Source organism: Montipora foliosa, chromosome 6, assembly GCF_036669935.1.
Source record: "Montipora foliosa isolate CH-2021 chromosome 6, ASM3666993v2, whole genome shotgun sequence".
NCBI lineage: Eukaryota > Metazoa > Cnidaria > Anthozoa > Scleractinia > Acroporidae > Montipora > Montipora foliosa.
Genome location: NC_090874.1, coordinates 32,739,646 through 32,747,931, shown reverse-complemented (window position 1 = coordinate 32,747,931; position 8,286 = coordinate 32,739,646). Strand labels below are relative to the sequence as shown.

The 8,286-nt window shown below is 39.3% G+C and overlaps 1 long non-coding RNA gene across 1 annotated transcript; it reads right to left on the bottom strand.

Annotated features, from left to right (window-relative positions):
• Positions 1–405: 405 nt before the first annotated feature.
• Positions 406–7,890, bottom strand: LOC138008994 (uncharacterized). The gene is made up of 3 exons (XR_011124306.1): positions 7,631–7,890; positions 1,950–2,025; positions 406–1,085 (listed from the first exon to the last, which is right to left on the bottom strand). It is a non-coding gene; the product is annotated as an uncharacterized lncRNA (long non-coding RNA).
• Positions 7,891–8,286: the final 396 nt, after the last annotated feature.

Sequence of the window (8,286 nt, the reverse complement as noted above, 5' to 3'; positions counted from 1 at the left end):
AGAAAATTGCTGCTCATCTTTAAAGTTTACCAGGTTGCAGACATGTGAGAAACGTTTGGAGAACACGGAATTTCAGTTTCTTAACTTCATGTCTGTCGGCCCTTTAAATAAACGGGAGATAAAGGAGCTCCAGCAGTTAACTATCAACACAGAGCACCTGCAAGACAATCTTTGCTCTGTTGGAACCGGCCTCTGTTGTCACTTGGATATAGTGAGGTCTTTCAGGAAATGGTTAAACGAACGATGTGAAACTTTGCTGAAAAAAATCGAGTTCTTTGCTATTAAAACAGGTAAAAACTATGGGATGTTTTGTATCTATATCAGAATACCAAATGGCAAGCCCCCTGTCCAAAAAGAAGTTCACCCTTTGATGAGTAATACTACACTGGCAAGAACCATAGAGAGTGGCTTTGACATAAAAGACTTTTATTTAACATTAAATGGGAGAATTCTGAGGGATCATTTGTCTGTCAAAGAGGAAGAAATTGTCCCTTCATCTATTATAGACGTACAATTGCGCGTGCGCGGTGGCGGTAAACAGTGCTGCTTGGCTGGCTGTACCAATGATGCAGGCAATTACCCTTTAACTGCCTGTAGGGGAAGTTATGAAGTCAAAGGACAGAGCCTTCAACCCGAACATATGTGTTTTGAACACTACATTTGGGATAGAGACAATCACTTGAATTATGGGACGGGTGAAATAGCATATATTCCGTGCTGTTCATGTCAGAAAAACATCAAGTGCTTCCGGCCATATGGCTGTTCACACCACATGTCCAACTTCTTGAACAGTACATTTCATGTTACGTGCAACAACGGAGATAACGTGACTTCTTTTAGTGATGTCCAGTCAACGACCAGAAACAAGAATTATATTTGTTTTTCCTGCAGTAAAGGCCTCGAACATTTTCGGGCCAAACAAGCTAACACTCAGTCATCAACCCTTAATGAACAGCATGTCCTCTCCACAATGGCATCTCATAATCTTGACATGGGCCATTTATACTCTTTATTGGTAACGAAACTCCCTCCCAACTGGAAAATTGCAATCACTGGTGATAAAACAATCCAACTGTTATTTTCTCCTGTAAGAAATGAAAAACACAATATCAACGAGAGACAAATTTTGCTCACTGAAACTGGCACTCTGTCTGTTAGACTACTTGATCGTGATATTCAGTGGCATGAAGATGCAATTAATGGTGAAACATATGAGCAACTTGTGCATAACATCCTACATGTGATGAGAAAGGTCGAATTGTGCAAAGTATGTTCTGGAATTTACAATCAGGAAATTCTGATATACTCAAAACAAAAGCTTTTGACTACCACTTGTGACTTCATTGTAGAGTCCAATTGGACAATTCCCCATGCTTTCAACAATACGCTCATAAAGGAAACTGTATGTTCAGGACGGCCTAATGAATGCCTTGTGCTTATCAAGGATACTGGACGATCAGAGAGATGTAAGAATTGCCAACGATTGTGGAATAACTCTTTACGTTTTAAACTGACATCCAAGCAAAATACCTCCGGTGAAACATTGGCTAACAGCAGAGTGAGGTTGTCACTCTTATCGAATCAAAAGCTTCTTGAAAGAGCTAGAAATATGAGCAAAGAAATTAAGAAACTCAGAGAGAATAATTGAAATTTGAGAAAGCTCCTACGGAAAAGAAAGGAAGTAAGTGTTGAAAACTTTCGCCCTTGCAGTGATGATCTCGTTAAGATGATGGACTTTGCAGTCAACAACAACATCTTGAAGAAAGATTCAGTACTGTATACATTTATGCTGGATGCAGTAAATCAACTTAATTTGGCCCACAGTGGCAATAGCCCCACCAAACCAAAAGGTATGAGGTGGGACACATTAACTATCAAACTGGCGGTAGCTTTGGCAGTTAAATGTAAAGCGAAAGGCTATGAGGCAGTTAGAAAGTGGCTACCATTACCTTCCTGGAGACTTGTTCAAGGGTACCGTATGGCCGATATGAACACCGATCCAATTGACACAAACAATCTTGAGCTCTGTTGGAAGGAAATACAAAACAAGAAAGTTAAGGGTTTGTTTGGACTCCACTGGGATGAGATGGACATACGCGATGGTATCAGGTTGTGCAGAAGAACAGGGAAACTCATAGGGTTTGAGAACTTCAGTATTCCCAAGGCGTTTGACTATAATGTTGAGGAATTATGCAATGATGATTTTGAGGAATCCCTGGTGACTTCAAATGGTAGTGATAACCATGCAGTTCAGGAAAGCAGTGATGAAGAAGAGGAGTATTTCGATGATGAAGGCAACAGCTACTATGAAGAAAGTGAAACGGGGACAACTTTAAGAAAGACTACAAGGCAAATATGTCAGTTTTTCGTCACCAGCCTTGAGGGGGATTTTGCCTGGCCAGTGGCTTCATTCCCTGTCTACAGTGTCACTGCCGAGAAACTTGATAAAAACATGCTATGGCCATTAGTGCGAGCACTGGATAAAGTTTCAAATGGTAACATTATTATTTCTTATGGAGTGTGTGATGGAGGGCCATGGAATTCAAAGTTTTTTGGAAAGTCAAATAGATGCTCTCTCTGGGTGACTACAAACCCAGTGACTGGAGGTTATATCCACTGGATTTCAGACTTCCCACATATGATCAAGAAACTAAGAAATTTTGTTTTCAATCAAAACTACACATTGAGGAAAGATGGAAAGAGCATCTCATGGGATCATATAGTTGCTGTATCAAAATATCTTGATACTAAAATTTCTGATAAACATGTACTTTTGGATGGCAGAACTAAAATGAAAGTCAAATATGCAAGGGAAGTACTAAGTGAAGAAACTGCAAGCATAATGGAGAGGGGTGACTTTCCTTTTACGCTAAATGAAACTGAGCAGACTCGTTCCTATATCAGAATGTGCAACAAGCTTTTCAAGACAATGAACACAAGTACTCTTGATGGGGCATATATGAAAGATCTTATAGCTGTGTTGCGCTGGTTTCAGACATGGTTTCATGAGATTAACAGAGAGTCACAGCAACATCGAGGTAACAAATCTTCAAGTACTGTATGGCAACAGTTTATACCCCGCAAAACCTATCAGGATCTGTTGGTGATGATCAGAGGGATCATTGGCACAATAGGATACATCAACATAAACTACCCTTACATCAATGTGGTTCCAAAAAGTATGTGTCAGGATGACGTTGAGAATTACGTTTCCCTCATAAGGGGCAGAGAAACATCACCAATAGTCCAACGCTTCTTTGAAATAAGAAAGACCCTTGTAGCTGACTTTAACATAACAAATGAACTTGGCATGATGGAAGGTTCATCATCCTCGTACGATGCTCCAGCTTTGCAGATGAAACCTGGTGAAGTGCAATTGACAAGGGAATCAACAACTTACAAACATAACAAGGCAGTGAGAAAGGAGCAATATCTTAGTAAAATTAGAGCATCACTTTTAAAGGCCTCAGCTAAGTCTGCTCATCAAAATCATGTAACAAGTTTGCCAATGTATTATTCCATTGAGCCAAATCACAAGAACCAACTTATCAATCAATGCCATGCAATTGTGCAAATTATTGATCATGCTTTACCCAAGGCAATACTTAACAGAACAATTCAGACAATTGAAGCTTTGAAAGATGCTAATAACAAGGAGATCTTCACAAACTTTAACATTTTGCTAGACAGAAATATAAGATCTAACTACTTTAAATTGACTGGGTTTTGTGACAAGTCATACATTACAGCAGAGAAAGAAGTATTTGAAGATGATGCTGTGTATTCATGGTGGACAGCTTTGACCAGCCTCATATGTGGTGGAAATGAGGGAACAGAAGAGGCCATGTTTATGTACATAAAAAAGTTTCTTAAGAGGAGATGTGTAACTTACTTAGCAAAGGATGGGTTAAGCCCCTCTTTCAATAACTCAAAGGCAACAAGACAGCGTATCACAGATAAAAAGGGGATATCAAAGAAAGACTCACAACAGAAAGCACAGCCAAATGATGTATGTCTTAGGTGTGGTATGCTGGGTCACTGGGCAAAAGATTGTACGTATCCTCCACAACCTGAATGGTTAGCAAACCAAACCTGCTTTAAGTGTGGATGCCTGGGTCATCTCGCAGAGAACTGCAAGTCCAAAAAATTGGTTAGGTCCAAAGTGTCTCAGCAAGCCAATAGAAGACCTAATTTGCCAAACATAGTTAGTTCACTTCCAACTGTAAATTTGAAAGACCAGCAGAGCTATAAGATGTTACAAGAAGCTCCACCTCAAGTACATGTATCTGACAAGAGAAATTACCTGAAACAGAGAACAGAGAAATGGTTTCAGGAAAGAAGAAAGTACATTAATGCAAGCAAAATGGGTACAGTGTTAGGCTTCCATGGAAAGAAAGAATTTGCACTATACTGGTCTACTTTGCATGGTATGAGTTCTGACTCTGTTGAAGCACCCAGCAGCATTGCAAGCTTGTCAATGGAGTGGGGAACAATCTGTGAAGATAATGCCAGAGTAACCTACTTGGACTACATTGGCCAAACAAATCCTTATGCTACAGTACATGAGACTGGCTTGTGGGTGATCAGTTGGAAAGGTACAGAGATAATTGGTTGCTCTCCCGATGACCTAGTGGAGATGCACAGTACAGGTATAAAGCCAACAAGTGGCCGAGGCATTACTGAATATAAATGCCCCTTTAAAGGGGGTTTTCCGTGCCATTACAAGACTATTCCTCCATCATATTATCTTCAAATGCAGTTAAATATGTGGGCCACAACCAGCTTATGGTGCCACCTTGTTGTATGGACCCCAAAGACAACAAGGATATACCTTGTCCAAAGAGATGATCAGTTTTTAGATAACTTGCTGAATGTGACTTTCCATCATTATTGGAACTTGAAAAAAAAGCCAGATAATCCTCATCCTACGTTACTTGATCTTAAAATGCAAGCTGAGAAAAGATCTAAAGAGATCATAACAGTTACAGAAATACCATCCTTGTGTTCAACATCTTGTCTTGACCAACTATCACAGTTTTCACCGCAAACTGTTGACTCCTTAGTAAAGGAAAAAAAACTGGAAATAGAAAAGTGAGGCATTGTTCAAAATGCCACAGGTTACTAACTGTTTGCAACAAAGACAAATGTGAAGAGAAACGCAAGGGCGCTTGTCGATTGTTATCATTGAATGCAAGAATTTCTTCAGTGGTCACAGCAAATGCAACACCAAGCAAAGATGGGTTCTCTTCATTTAGAAATGGATCAGGAGCTATTCCAAATTCCTGTCACCAAGATGCTTTACTGGTAATTCTCAATGAAATTTTCATGAGAAATCCACACTTCCTTAATGCAACTGGAAGCACTCAGTCACAGTGCATGCAAACACTTAAGGAAATGCACAAATTGTTTAAGCATGAAAAGTTTCATGAAAGCAAAATGATGCTATGGGAATGGCTACAAAACAGAACTGATAATGGAAGAACGTACTATGGCATAGGGAAACAGTGCTCCCTTGAAGCAATCTTACCCTCCATCAGGCATAAGCTTACTGAAATCGAAAGTAAGTTTCTAACTATAAATATTAAGACAAGCAAAAGATGTTTAAATCAAGCTGATCACCAACACCCAACAAAGGAGATATCCAAGGCAACATTTAGGGTAGTGGAGGAGAATTTCCTTCCTGAAGACAGGCTTTTCATCAGTAATAGTACCAGTCCTATTAATCTAACAAAACATTTCCAGCGGTATGCAGCCATTAAGGGTATAACGTGGACTTCTGCATCATGCAGCAAAGTAATAAAAGACCTGATATCTGATGAAGACCTGGTTGAATGTGTACGATGTGATTCACCAGCAACATGCAATTCGCAAATTACAAGTCTGCCAGACATTATTGTGCTTGAAATTGTCAAGAAAAATGATGGTCCACTGCCATATCATCCACATCTGGAAGACAACATGCTTGTTCGGGGAAATACTTACAAGCTTGTGGGGATCATATACTATAGTCGTGCAAGGAGCCATTACTGGAGTGATGTTTTTGTGCAAGGGACTTCTTCAAGGAACTTAAAAACAGGATGGTATAGCCATGATGGACTCAATAATGGTGGAAGTGCTAGCCACATAAGTGGAAAATCTATTCATTCCGATGGACAGTATCTTTCTTTGATCTTTTACGAAAAGATTTACAACACTTAGCAAACTGGATGCAGTGGAAGACAGAATGTCAGAACATGGCAGGAAAGCCTTTTAGGTGAAAGTGGACTGACTCCACCGAGAAAGAAATAGTAATTGGGTAAAATGAAACTGTGCATATCTGCTCCAGAAATGTAATTGTTGTTTTCATTTTTTACATTTAAAAATAAAAAAAAAACTTTATTAGAAAACTTTTAATTGAACCAGTTTAATTCTCATTTTTCTTTGTCTCAATATCATCACAAAGTGGAGTAAAGAAAAATAAGAGTGGAACTGGTTTGACAATTTTATAACCAAAACCGAAGGGAAGGGAGGGGGAATCCTAGAAAAAGTGAAAGATGTGCTCCATTGTGCCTTAACCGGAATAAAAATCCATGACTCTGAACCACTTACAATGTTTATAAACTCTTTCTTCTCTTCTATTCTGTATTCATTATTTTCTATTATGTCTGTGGTGTGGCAAAAAAAATATACATCAAAAATTACAAACAACAAAATCTAACCTGATCATAGAGTTTACCTCAGTTTGTTTTTAGCTACAAAGACTGAAAGCCAAACAAACGTTTTTTCGAAAGACCATTTTAGTTCGTTTTAAGCCCGGGGGGGAGACTCCCGTATGGAACAGACGAGGATGCTCGTCGGAAATTTTGAATTTAACCCCAAAAGGAGACCATCTGGGCATACATGTAGCTCAAGCTTTTTGTGACCCCTAAAGGACCCCAATCTGGGCGTGATTTAAGGAAAATTTGACCCCTAAAAACAAGTCAAACAGAAAATTTGACTTCTGTTTCTCTTCGCGTAATTCTATGTTTCTTTGTGGAACCCTACACGAGACCTTGGTGGCTTAAAATATTGGCGCTTTGCCCGGAACACCCTAGGCGAGACCAAAATCCAAAATTTACACCCTTAAGCGACACAACGAGCATCCCCGTGTGTTTCATATGGGTGTTCCCTCCCCTCCCCCCCCCCCCCCGGGGTTTTAAGGCTTCGTTTTAAAACTACTGATGAGCACTCCATCACTTTCATGTAAAAAACCCTGCCCCGGGAGTATAAATCTTTGTGAATGGCAGAGAGAGTATTCACTCAATGAAAGCAGGATTTCACAAAATTCTGTTTTCGCGAAAGTATTTCTTTTTGTAGGCGTTAATAAATGCTGGCTGAACAAATTACAAAGTAAAACGTTGGTTTATGCACAATCGAATGTCAGTGATGTCTATCTCTGAGTAAGTGTTTCTACTACAAATACCATAAATCAAAAGCCCGATTGAAATTTTACAAAGACAAAAAAAATAGTGGAACTTGAAAAATTGCGAGTTATACAGCGGGGATAAGTACAGTTCGCTCACCACCCTGTTTTACCACTAAGCTAAAGCTTACTAGCTTTTAGAGGCTTTTTTAATACGAAGAAATATACATTTACAAAATGTTGCCTTACCTTGATCTCGGAGAAACTACTGTCCGTTAACAACGACGTCCGCGAAGAAGCAAATTTTCCAAATTGAAGGGCTTCGAAATAAAAAAAGACGTTGGATAAACTAAAAAGAAGCTACCAAATTCCGCACCGGCATCGGCCGCCATGTTTTTTGTTGTGTTCACAGTTCGGGATGACAAACTCTGCTCGTGCGCAGTACACGAATCCGCTGACTGATGCCTCCATGATTGCTTTGCAAGTTGTGAGAACATCGTTTGGATTTCATTTAAGAGACTGTATGGGAAGTTGCTTCCCGCCCCCTGGACCTTGGCATACGGCACTTGTTGCGTTATATTGGAGTGTTCTGCCATACTGAAGAAAGAGAAGAACATTTATGGGTTGGGTTCCCGAAAATAAACAACCATTGTTTGATGCCATTGGAATGGTGTATAATTTACCAAACTTTCGTGCAAAAATTGACAGTGCAAGCTGCAGGAATCTTTAAGAAAGGTTTACATACATGTAGATAACGATAATTATGTGCTCACATTTGTGAAATAGTTGGAGCTTAAATAGTTTGACTTCCTTGTTTATTTTTGTTTACAGTCTTATTTAAATTATGTCTTCCTTTTGATGAATAAATACGTTTTGTAGCTATCAGGAAAAAAACCTTGCAATAC